The sequence below is a fragment of the Microtus oregoni genome, unplaced genomic scaffold (genome assembly GCF_018167655.1).
Source record: "Microtus oregoni isolate MIOR12 unplaced genomic scaffold, Mior012 000018F_ref0000195, whole genome shotgun sequence".
Classification (NCBI taxonomy): Eukaryota; Metazoa; Chordata; class Mammalia; order Rodentia; family Cricetidae; genus Microtus; species Microtus oregoni.
Window position 1 is genome coordinate 30,660,084 of NW_024543077.1, and position 13,333 is coordinate 30,673,416.

The window sequence follows — 13,333 nt, forward strand, 5'->3', positions numbered from 1 at the left end:
ATCAAAGATTGTTGGGACCAAACCAAACATTTAGTTCCTTCAAGTTACTCTTTTAAAAACAGATCCATACCCATTGTCTTGCTCTGTTTATATTACAGCTTTCACTTGAGAATTCTAGCAGCAGCCTCTCGTGTGCTGCCTGTGTTCTGCTTCACTTTCTGCCCTTCTCCTTCACTCTGTGTTGGCCTGGTCATCCTGCCTTTGTTTTTGTTTTTGTTTTCTTGCAGCTTCTCCATGCTTTCCTAGGTTCAGTTTTACAGTACTTCATTTTCAAAATATATAATTTGCTGAGACCTTTTCTATCTCACAGTTATCCTTTTAAAAATGTGTAGGGATTCATTTGTCAGCTTAAGTCTGAACAACTCACGTTGTGATGTTTGAGAACACTGAGATTATGTTTTTTTTTTAAATTAAGATTTGTTTATTTATTATGTGTGCAGTGTTCTGCTTGTATGTATGCCTGCTGGCCAGAAGAGGCACCAGATCTCATTACAGATGGTTGTGAGCCAACATATGGTTGCTGGGAATTGAACTTAGGACCTCTGGAAGAGCAGCCAGTGCTCTTAAATGCTGAGTCATCTCTCCAGTCCCGAGACTATGTTTTTAATGATATAATTTTTTTTGAGTAACTCATTGGATTTCTAATTGAATAGAGTGCTATCTGTCAATGTTTTAATTCAAATAAGTGCAGAATAATTATTGCTTCAGAGATGACAAACTGACCTGTAAGTAATGTTCTTCTACAGCTTAAAATGACACATTGATAAACATGAAAGCTGTATACACATGTGTGACCTCAGTTCTATACACATTCTTTGCAAAGCTTGGAAGTTGTTCCCATGTGAGCTCCATTCCCAGGTTTGGCATCTGAGTTTGTACTCTGAATTAAGTCTAGCATGCTACCTGCAGCCTGGCGTCGACATTTGCTCTATTTCTAAGTCCTACACAAAAGCAAAGAGTGTTGTGTACAATTGTATGGTAGTATTGGTGGAACAGGGTTTATTAGATGGCCTTAAGATTGATTCATTCTGGGATCGTATTAACTCCATCTTTAAGGGTTCCTGGACTGCGTTATACCATTTACTGGGATGGTGTGTGGCTGGGTAGTGTTCAGATCACCGCCACCTGCAATCGATTGCTTATTCTATTAAACTCACCCGTGGCCTCTGTCATAAGCACTGTTTTTATTGGGTACCCTCAAAGGTAGGGATTCCCACCTCACCCCTGCCTCAGTCTTCTCAATTTCTTTGTTTCTAAGGCAGCTGTCTTTCTAAGAAATCCAATCAAGCTTCACAATGACACTGTTCATCAAGGAATTTTAAAGCTTCATTGAAAATGGAAACAGATATCCAGGGTGAATATGATGAGAGCAAAATTAGAAACATATTAGACACTGAATGCCCTCCAATAAGTACTAAAATATTGCTTGGATACTCAAAAAATATAAGCAGATGAAGATTAAAATGTGCAATTAAAACTTTATAGCCAGATGCTATATCACAAGCACAAGATGAACGCTTCTTGAAAGTCATGCCGTTGTTAGCTCTTAGATCCTGTGGTTCGGTCCTTGAATTTTTCTTTCTTTTTTTTCCCCCTTTCATTTAAATTACAAGTCAACTTCTTACCTTCACGCTTTTTTATTTTATTTTTTTAGCATGTTGTGATTTAATTTGGTTTCTTACCTAGGGCTGTGATTTATTTTGTATTTCTTATTTTTGTGTTTCCTTTGTTGGTAGAGTATAAATTATAATGGTAAAAGTTGTTTCTTTTTCACAAACCATCATCAATGCCTCAAAGGACAAGCCATACAAATGCAAGAAATTCTTAGGTTAAAATCCTTGAGTAATACTTCTACCTGCCTTCTGCTCAGGGTAAAGTTACACTTTACTACAAGTAAATTATTAGCATTTTCAACCAAAGATTTCCTTAGTATCTAAGTGACTAATAGCCAGTTGATTTAAGATTAAAGAAGATGTCAGACATGATTTAAAGCTATACATTAGAAAGAAGAGTTGAGGAAAAATTCCAGACAGTATCTTTGGGATAAAGAAGCCAAGACTAAGAACTTCTAGAAACTGGCTTCATTATTTAAAATAAGCAATTTAAGGAGACTTAAAGGTGATTACAAGAATGCCAAATAATAAATGTAACTAAGCCCCATTTTCTTGTAGATTGGTTTTTAGTCCTTAGAAAGCTGTCTCATGGTTGCCGTTCATTCATCCACGCGTCTCTTTACTACTAAATCACTGCTTAATAAAAACTCACCATATGCCAATCTGAAGCTGCAGACACAGCAGGTGTCAAAGTGGACAGGGCTGGTTCCCCTGGAGACTTTTAGATTGGTGCCAGTGGGCTGAGGCAGAGATGCCAGTGGCAGGGGAGAGGGGGAAGTACAAGCAAGGCAGTGGGCAGTGCCCTGATACTAGCAAAATGGAATGACATCCATGGCCAGGAAATAGTGAAGGTGACTGAGCAGCCAGAGCTGGAGGACGAGGATGTAAGGAAGAAAGGACAGATCCCGGCACAGGAGCTGTATGTGCTGTGTTGTTGAACAGAAGAGGGACCTGCTTGAGTTACTCAGTAGGAGAATTGCCACTTCTGCTAACTTGTGCTGAGAGATAACTCATCAATGGAATACTCACTGCTTTACGGTCTGGGTAGAGACAACTCACATAGTATCTTTCCCAAGACCCATCAAGGCATTTATCTGGTTTACAAGGAAAGACATTGAGACCCATTGGACCTGGGTATCTTACCCAGGTTGACACAGGTGTGGTCACTGCCATGGCAATTCTGACTTCTACAGTCCTATAGCCTATGCTCTTTTCTTGAGCTCTGCAAAGAAATCTGAATTTGAATTGTCTTCAATTCAATATTATTGATATTATTAATATTAAGTATTAATGGAATATCAGTTAAATGAAGAGAATTGTGTTTGTCTCCTGAGAAAAACTGAGCATAAATGGGGTACTCTTGAGACATACCTGGGAAGATGAACCTCCATTTCTAACAGCATGCATATGACATAGGTATATAGACTTAACAAAGGGTCAATAGAAAAATACATTTCTGTTTGCAAGACATACCAGGCACATGCTGGAATAATCCACTCAAAGACATAGATTATCTTAATGAAGCATTCAAAGAAAGAAAAGAACACTTTGAGAATGAGCTGAAGTTGGGAGATGGCTGGGGGAAAGTGATGAGGACGAAGTGTACTGTGACCTCAGGTGACTTTTCATCAGAGAAGGCCAGTGGGGCAGGGCTGAACTTTAAAACATCATCTGATATGCTAGTGACCAGGCTCAGTGCATGACGCTGGGGTTTGTTGCCTGGTTACGAGGCAGGGACACTTACTGTATCAACAAAGCAGAAGAGAGCTGTGGGGGTGAGGTGAGGACAGCAACTCTTGGAATCCACCTTCCAGTAAGCTTTTCCTGCCATTTAGGCAGTCAAGGACAAGGACAGAGACACTCTGCAGAGCTGACAGGAACCTGGTGCAATGAAATGATGTATGTGGAAATACTCCCCCAGGGTATGTTAGCCGGAGATCCGTCTGCTATCAGCCACCTTGCTTCTGGAAGGTGACTTTGCTCAGTCAGCCTCCCTTGCTGCCCGAAACCCTCTGACAGGTGACAGCTGCCCACTGACGCAGTAGCGGACGTCCATGATGTCAGAGAAGCTGTCCTGTGAGATGCAGGTTCAGGGGATGGTGCCAAAGTCTCTGCAGAGCAGTAGCCAGGCCACATAGCTACAGAATGTTCTAGAATTGATTAAAGGTGATTTTTTTTTAAACTACTAATAACTGCCCTGGACGTCAAGATAAGGTAGGGGGAACCTAATATTTCTGACAATATTCTTGTTGTGCCTGTTACTGATCGGTTTTTAAGTTGACCAGCAGAACTTGAAACTGGTAGACTATTGTTTCTACTAAGCAAGAACTGCTTATGGAGTTTGAAAAATGTAAGAAGTTAAAGCCAATATCTGGAGAGATTTCAGCTTGGATGTGGATATTGCATATCTTTAGAGCATTCTTGTTTTTATTTACTTTTTTTTTGGCTTCTTTTGATTATTTGAAAATAAAGAATTTGGAGGGGGCTGGAGAGATGGCTCAGTGGTTAAGAGCTTTGCCTGCTCTTCCAAAGGTCATGAGTTCAGTTCCCAGCAACCACATGGTGGCTCACAACCATCTGTAATGAGGTCTGGTGCCCTCTTCTGGTCTGCAGACACACACAGACAGAATATTGTATACATAATAAATAAATAAATCTAAACAACAACAACAAAAAAGAATTTGGATACTATCCCTCCAAAGATAGCACTGAAGATAAACTGAGTTAGAATTGCATACACTTGCCATGGTGATGACCCCAGTGACCTTCAGAATGAACTTTTCTTCCAAATAAACCAATGAAAAAAATTAAAGCCATTATTTAAATATGAGTTAAATTATAAAAACTGTTATGTAAATACATCCCAATAAAGAGTTAAAACCTAACAGTATAATTTGATCCTTTTACTGTTGATATATTTGATGACTATACTGTTTGATAATAGTGTAATCTTTAATTAGGGATTGTTTAAATTCTACTCCTCTTCATATGGCCATGCATATACTATGAAATAGATGCTTTAAGAAAAGAGAAAATAAAGACTGGCTTCCAGTTCTTTGAACCACACACAGGTATTTGGCTGCATGAATCTGTGTGTGTGTGTGTGTGTGTGTGTGCGCGCGCGCGCGCGCGCACGCGCGCGTGCGCTAAGTTCATAGGTGATGCTGATCCTGCCAGCCCCGGAGCTTACTCTGAGCCCCACTGACCTCACACATCTCATATTAACAGGAAGCAGGAAGCACTAGAGACTGGGCATTTGGTAAAGAGGTAGGTGTGGATGTGCTTCCAAGTCGCCACTCTGCTCAGTTCTGTACTCACAAGTCTGCTCCCTCTGAAGCTAAACCTTCTCCCCAGGCTGCACGGACTGAGTGAATTCAGAGAAGAATGAATACTGTTACCTGAAGGCCTTTCTGCACCCCTGAGTAATCAATGCCTCGAGATTCCACCTTTTCCAAGTTGCACATCACATGGGTGACCTTTTTGTCTTTGTACTTAATAGTCTTTTGTTGGTGGAGGCTGTTCATTTGTTTTCTGGCTGCCCAGACCCGAAATAATGACATAGAAACTATATTAATTGCATATTGTTTGGCCAATAGCTTAAGCGTATTCTTAGCTAGCTATTACATCTTAAATTAACCCATTTTTATTATTTTATATTTTACTACGAGGCTTGTGGTTTGCTGGAAAGGTTCTGGAAGGTGGGTGTCTTTCACCTTCAGTGGGTACATGGTATCTCCCTGACTCTGCTTCCTTTCCTCCTCTATCTGCTTGGAATTCCCGCCTTTTTCTATTTTGCCCTGCTGTACACCAAAGGAGCTTAATTCATTAACCAATCAAAGCAACGTATATACAGAAAGACTTTTCACACTATTTCCCCTTTTCTGTCCAAATAAAAGGGAAGGTTTTAACTTTAACATGGTAAAATTATATTTAAAAAAGGCATTAAGTAAGAATGACAGTTTTAATATTTATATCTATTTTATTTTTTTATTGTAATTAAGGGAAACTATAATTATAACTATTTATTTTTAACTCCATAAAAGACTCCAGAAGAATATAATATTACCTAAGTAAACAGAAAGTGCATTGTAAGCAACTTTCAAAACTCTAGAATTGGCAGAAGCATCTTGCTGCCTGGACAGTCAGCCAAAGTTCTTCTGTAATATTGGGGCATCCATTTTTAGCCTACAGGTCCATAGTACCAAGAAGACTATTTTATAAAGCAGGAAATTTGAAAGACAGTTCCACCTATATTGGCAGTTTGTCAGTCACTTTTTTTTGTGTGTGTGTGTAGTACAGAATGCCTGGCAGACTCTTTTATGAAGCAGGAGCCCTTAAGGATTGCCTCCCCTTCTTTAGGCAACATTAGCAATCCTCTTTTTGTGGGTCCTGCATGTTCAGCTTATACAGCATACCATCAAGTAGTTCAGGCAAGAGCAGTTTTTTTTTCTCTCTCCCAAATGGCTAACAAACACCATAAGGAGCCTCTTTGATGCCCATCATCCTCTTGAAGTAGATTGGTGCTCCCAGGAACAGATGAGTCTTATTGTCATGAAAAGTTCTAAGTTCCTAGAACATTTTAATCTCTCTACTAGCAGGAAGTCCTACAGACAGTGATACCATAGCAAAATCCCACCCACAGTAAACTGTAGAACTGAGGAATCCCATCCTAGGCAATTGTTCACCTGTTATATAAACTCGGGAAGGGGAGGGCCTTCATTAGGATCTCATGAAGGTCTAATCATGAGTCTACTGTTTCTGTTTCACCTCTTCCCAGACAACATTAGCAGTCCTGATCTTGTTAAGGTTGCACAAAGTTCTTGACAGCTGTTCTTCAAGATGATAATGGTCATGTCCGACACGGAAGAAACAGTCCTGGATCTGGGCTCTCCTATGGAACTTAAAACAAAGGGGTTATTAAAATAGGTACAGTTTAGTAGAAAATTGTTTGTTTTTGTTTCTATTTTTGCTTGTTTATGCTCGTTTTTGTTTTTTTAAGCTCCCCATAAGATTCTCTTACTTGGCCATTTTCAAGAAAATACTTCCTTGGTGTACATAATTATTCATGCAGAGATTTCCCTCTTGTTCTTGCTGCATTCTACTTGGCTGGCGATTTACTCATCCACTTAGGAATTCCACACTTTCTCTTCTCAGGTAATTGCTAAGTAGATAATTTTCCACATGAAAGATTTCAACGGGATTGAAACCAACCTTAGCCACATTGCCGGATGCAAGGTCCTTGAAGCTTAGTCAATACGAAGAAATTGTTTTTGGAGGAAGGAAAACAAACATTTACTTTCCCCAGCACTGAAATATTAATCAGTCTAATCAATAGAAATTAGAATGTAATGTGTTAAACACAAACCGCATCCTCTGCCCACTGAGTCCACTGCCCTCTTCAAATGTACCAGAATAAGGGAGTTTATCAACACTATAGCAATCATGGGCCACTTTTTCTACAATTCTGACTGCTATTTGTCACTTGGAATTGGATATTAGGTCATAAAAATGTATATGGCTCCCATCACAGAAGCTACAACCAGTGGGGTTTCACGGAATTCTTGTGCCCTCTAAACTCACAACTTTTTTTGTGTGGCAAGCTCAGCATCCAATGCTTCACTTTTATAACTGCTGAAATTACTCAAAGCCTTGCAACTTATTTTTCACCTGTAATGTGTAAGATATGGTAAATATGTTGTCTTTTATTGTATTCCTTGTAATAATTCACTTAAAAACAGAAAACAACCACATTGTAATTTTTATACTGCTTGAAAGATTTTGCTGGGTATATAAGCTCTAAGGGGAAAAAGAAGAAAGTCATCAAGAGAGACAAAGGGGGAACATCAGGGTAAAAGCACAGAACAGAAAAAGAACAGAGTAGAAAAAGCAGCAAAATGAATAATAAAATGAAGAACTAAGCTCTGGCCCTCAGAAAAGTGTGTCTGTTTGTCCAGTGGTGCACCTGCTCTGCATCTTCTCTTCATTTTCTCTGACCAGCTGAAGGCTTGGCATTCATTAGCACCCTAGGTAAGATCCTGACACGTTGGAGGTGTGTGTGTCTGTGTGTCTGCGTATGTCTGTGTTTTCGTTTTTTGCTGGCCCCAGAGGATTGAGGTTCCCCCCTTCCCCCTGCACTGTCCACAGAAAATAAAGTTTTACTCCCTCAGATTGAAAAGCCGAGTGTTGAGTTCACTGACTCTGTGGATCCTCCTCAATCCCTGAGGTGCTGAAGGCTGGTCCTCATGCCAGAAATATCTTGTGCTGAACCAGAATACTAAACGTATCAAGAGAGAGTGGCAGCTTTTTTCCAAGATTGTCCAGATGGTGACAATTCTGAGGCCTGCCCAAGAAGAGGCGATTGTCTAGTGGTCACTATGGATAGGAGTCTCTCCTAAAGAGCTTCATCTCCTCCCCCAGCCCCCACCCCTCACACTTACATGAATTGAACTCAGACACATAATAAACCTAATGCTCTTATAGCTTTGGTAATCAAACTGTGGTGGCAACGACAGATCCCAAATCAGCTTCATAAAGGTTTATGCAATCGATCTTACAAATAACAGCAATAGAGCTAGGTTCCTGGGCTGACATTCACTCATAACTGCTGGGCCTGAGTACATGTAAACAGGTCATGCGCAGAGCTGGGTGGAAGCGCTGCAAACGCACAGTGTCTGTGCTACTGGGGTTATATTTAGGAAGTGGTCTCCTGTGCCATTGTGTTCAAGTGTACTTCCCACTTTCTTCTCTATGAGGCTCAGTATGGCTGGCTTCATGTTGATGTCTTTAATCCATTTGCTATTGAGAATATATAAATAGTCTTTTCAGACATTCTGACCAAGTGACTACCCTCCTCCCTGACTTAATTCTTCTATGCCAACGCACAAGGCTGAATTATTTTTACCTTCTGTTCTCCCAAAGGAATGCTAAAAAGCACAGATCAAGGGTGGTTCCTAAACCATGCAACATGGAACATGAACAGCCCTTCTTTAGTCTCAGGCTTCTCGGGTAGACAGAAAGGTCCTGGCTGCTGTTGTGACGTCATCTCACTTATGAGTTTGTTAATCCAATACCCACTCCCTTTCTGAGTCCCTCTCTGTTCAGTCTGCCCAGAAGTGCTAAGGTCTGATTAAATGAAAGGAATAGCATTCCCTTGCCTTCTGCTGTCTCCTGAGTGATACCAAGTCATCTACAGGCTACTTAAAGCAGAGAAAAGGATTATTGAAGCCCGATTAATAAAAACTCAGGGTCAGAAAGTGGGGTTCAACCTGAAGATCCAAAAAGCAAAACAGCCAGCCACTGGCTCTTACCTCGACCTCGGTCTGAAACGGTGATCTTGCCTCTTGGAATCTCAGAATGAGACTGTGTGTTGAGAGTTTTTTCCTCCCATTTTATAATCCTCTCTAAGGCTGGGATTAAAGGCGTACACAACCATCATTAAAGGCATGCGCTGCCCAGTTTCTATGGCAACTAGTGTGGCTCCTGGGATTAAGGTGTGTACCAGTGGTTCTGTTTTACTCTCAGATCTTCAGGCAGTCTTTATTTATTAAAATACAACTGAAATGCCACTATGGATTATTATTTGTTTCCTGATAATTCCTGCAAGCTCTTTCCCCAAACTCCTGATTTATGGAAGCTACAGAAAATATATTAGAATTGTAAACACAGACATTTATCAGAATTAATATTCTGCAAAGATAAAGGCTCACACTGGTCTTTAAAAAAACATATTATCATGGTACTTCTTCATCTTTCGTGAAGCAAATGGGCTGGATTTCTACTAAAGACAAAGACAAATGGCGTCCATTTGCAGTCACTGGCTGGCTGGGTGGCAAAGCATCTGAATATAGACAGTGCGTAGTCCGAGGCAAAGGAGGTAAAAATGTTGACAGAGATTTTGATTTGATTTTTAATATTATAGCAGGATGAAGCTGAACGTGCAATAGAAAGATGGGAAGGGGCGAGGTAACGTGGGGTTGTGAGACAAGGCTTGCAGTGGCTGTTGTGTTCCTACCCAGAAGTTTTGCCTTGCTTGTGTGATGCTCACACTTGACAGCCACAGGGGACAGTTTCCCGTTTATCCACCTCAGTCTAGCTGAAGTAGCCGGGACAGAGAAGTTCCACACAGAACCAAAGCGATGATGTCCAGAGGGAGAAGGGCATTCCCTTCCTCACTGAGATCACAGTTCAACAGTGAACTAATATATAAATATAAATATTAGATTGTGATGATTGCTACTGGTGGTGGTGACAGATTCTCATAAAAGTCTGTGAAGAAGAGTGTTAGGATCCGTTACTCACTTGGCGTAGACTGGGAACTTTAGGATAACGTAACACATGGCAGAGCTGGACGAGAGACAGTAGTTAGGAGGCGCAGGGCCTGTCTCATCAGGCTGTGCTATACTACAGAAAAACCACACAATAACTACTTTTCCCAGAAAGAGGAATTTTACCATTGCTTTTTCAGAGTTCAATTTGATATGGGGGACTCAACAGTGTCCCCAAAGCAAGGGGCACCCCAATTACATATGGGAGAAAATTTTACTGCTTCTGCTCTGCTTAGCAGATTGGCAAGAAAGTGTTATGTCTAGTGGAATAAAAATTTTAACCTACTTCTATAGCATGTCAAAGTTGGCTGAATAAGCATTGCCTTTAAGATCCTTCAATCTGGGGCTGGAGAGATGGCTCAGAGGTTAAAAGCGTTGCCTGCGCTTCCAAAGGTCCTGAGTTCAATTCCCAGCAACCACATGGTGGCTCACAACCATCTGTAATGGAGTCTGGTGCCCTCTTCTGGCCTGAAGTCATACAGACAAAATATTGTATATATAATAAATAAATAAATATTAAAAAAAAGATCCTTCAATCTGATGGTCAAGAAGCAATGGGTGAAGAGTTCATCCTTTAGAAGGTTGCACTAAGCTACTGTCCAGCAAGTGGGAAACCCTCCAAGAGGGATTGGTGTCCTTAGTGTCATACATTAAATAAAAAGAAGCCATTATATTTAACCGTTAGAGTCTTGAAACAGGTAGTTCATGGACAGATAGCTAGAGCAAGCTTTAACAGTTGTCAACGGACATTATAAATGGCTTTCCCAGATAGCGTGGTGGTGCTCACCTTTAATCCCAGCATTTGGGAGGCAGAGGTAGACCAGCAAGGTCTACAGAGCGAGTTCCAGGACAGCCAGGGATACACAGAGAGACCCTGTCTCATAACACAGAAAACAAAAACAAAATATAAAATAAATTAGCTCTCCCTTTGAGGCTAAGACTCCTCCTTCAAATGACTACTTTTAAAATAATACAAGCAAACAATCCCAAAGCCTCAGACTTGCTTCAATTTGCACCAGCTGCTCCAGATTCTGAGCTTAAGATAGAATATTCAGGAGCATTGTCTCCAAGCTTTCCCCTTAGGTGACATTACAAGTGATCATATTTATTCATTGCTTACATCCTACAAAGATTTGGAAGTGTTTTAATGATGGATCAACTGTTGGGCCAAAATTATCTCAGGGCCTGTACCTCGAGGTCTGTAGGACAGAGAAAAGCCTGGCTTAAGTTTGAAGGATAGTCTCAAAGCTTTGGAGTGAGGATGAGACAGCAAAATCTAGGTAGACGCCCCTCCAGCCAGAGGGAGGGCTTGGCTGTCTCTCATTGGCTGGAGGTAACCTTGCATCACATGATGTCACTTAACCTATATAAGTTGACACAGTAATAAACTGAGTTCCTGCTTTGACTTGACTCACTGTTGCGTCTGATTGTCCTGTGTCTAGGGCTGTAAAATTGGTGGATAGTGCACTCACCTTTCCCTGACGAATAAGGCTAAGAGGCCTGGGAGATAATTTGCGGATCATTTTTGAAAACTTTCTGCACTCCAATAAGCCCCTCCATCAAGCAATAATCCGAATCAGACTAAATCAAACTGAATTAGAAAAAGCCCAGGTTTAATGGTTCCCAACGTTCCCGGATGACTTTCCAGTTCCGCAGAGAGGAGACAGGAAAGGAAGACCAGAAAATCATGTGTTTGTTCACTGGGGGGCATTTTAAATACCATGTGGGAAAGGTCTTGAGCATCTCTGGGGAGGGGTCAACGTCTGGACAAAGGCAATTCCCAGGGGAGGGATTTTGGGATGGAATTTCCACCCGAACATTCCAGATTCTTTAGATATATGGATGCCGGGGCTGGGGTGAGGCTTCCACCCAAACATCTTTTCATTATATCTAGTATGACTAAGAATAAATTTCACTCATAAGATTATGACTTGATCCAGCCAGTCTATTTTAAGTTATAATAAAACAAGTAACAATTTTATTATTTATAAAACAAATAGAAAATAATTGAATTCAGTTAAATATACTTTAAAAATAGGCTTGAAAGACTAGGATTAGGAATTTAGGTTGAAATGCAGTTCTGACTATTGCCACCAGATGGCACCATGAGACCAGACCCTTGTGTGTAAAGCGGCAGCTGTGCCGGTGGGTAGTTCAGCAAATAGTTTTCAGGCTTGCCCAGATTTCATTTTCTTCTTGCTGTATCGCTCAAATATTTATCAGCTAGTGTGATATGTCCTCCCTCTCTTCTGCACTTGTCGTGTGTGTGTGTGTGTGTGTGGCGTGCTTGTCTATGCATATACGTGGAGGCTAGAGGTTGATTTTGAGTATTTTTCTGAATGTCCCCCACCTGATATTTTGGAAAGGTGTCTCTCACTAAACCTGATATCACTACTAGACTGGCCAGCCAGTGAGCACCAGGACTCACCAGTCTCTATCTTCCCAGCACAGCAGTTAGGGGCATGCACTGACACCCCCGGGTTTCTTGGGTGCTGGAGAAGCAAACTCAGGTTCAAGGACTTTATATAATGATTCGTCTTCTCGCTCTTATAATGAATTTCAAAATTTAAGTTAATATTTTATATTGGTATATAAAATCATAAGCATTATACATAGGAATAGGATACTGTGGTAGGTTAAATCCATGGAAACATTGTATCAGATGTTTGTATTGTATCATTGTATCATTGTATCATTGTATCAGAAACATCTCAGATGAGACATCACGTTAGACATGTCTGCCCTCTCAAGCATCATTGATTTAACTGTGGTGAACGTATTCCAAATCCTTTCTTCCTTAGCTTTCTGCAACATTCAGGGCATCATCAACATTCTAGGCACTCCTGTGGCAGAGCCCAGTACTTCTTGCTCCTGTCTAACTGATCCAATGTCTCTGCCCCTCCTACCTCCTTCCTACTGCCTCTAGCCTGTGGCAATCTCCGTTCTACTCTCAACTTCTATGAGAGCAACTGTTATACATATCAACAGATGAATGAGATCATGAAGTACATGCCTTTCTGGGCCTGGTTGTTGCTCTTAACACAATGATCTTTATTTTCATTCATCTATTGTAAATAGCAGGATTCCATTTTTTTTGCAATAGTCAAATAGTATTCCATTGTTCATGTAGAGAATACGGTATTTCATTTGGCTATTAATTAGCCGATGGCCACTCCAGTCATTTCATCTCCAGGTTATAATGATGAAGGATTCAGTAAATACAGAGCGCAGATGGTTTGTCTGACAGGTTCACCTCGTTTCTATAGGATGTGAACTGAACCGTAATTGGAGTTTTCTTTCTCTGTGCTACCAATTATCTCCCAAATAAAAACACAGAGACTTATTAATTATGAATGCTTGGTCTTATCTTAGGTTTGTCTCACTATTTCTTTTTAA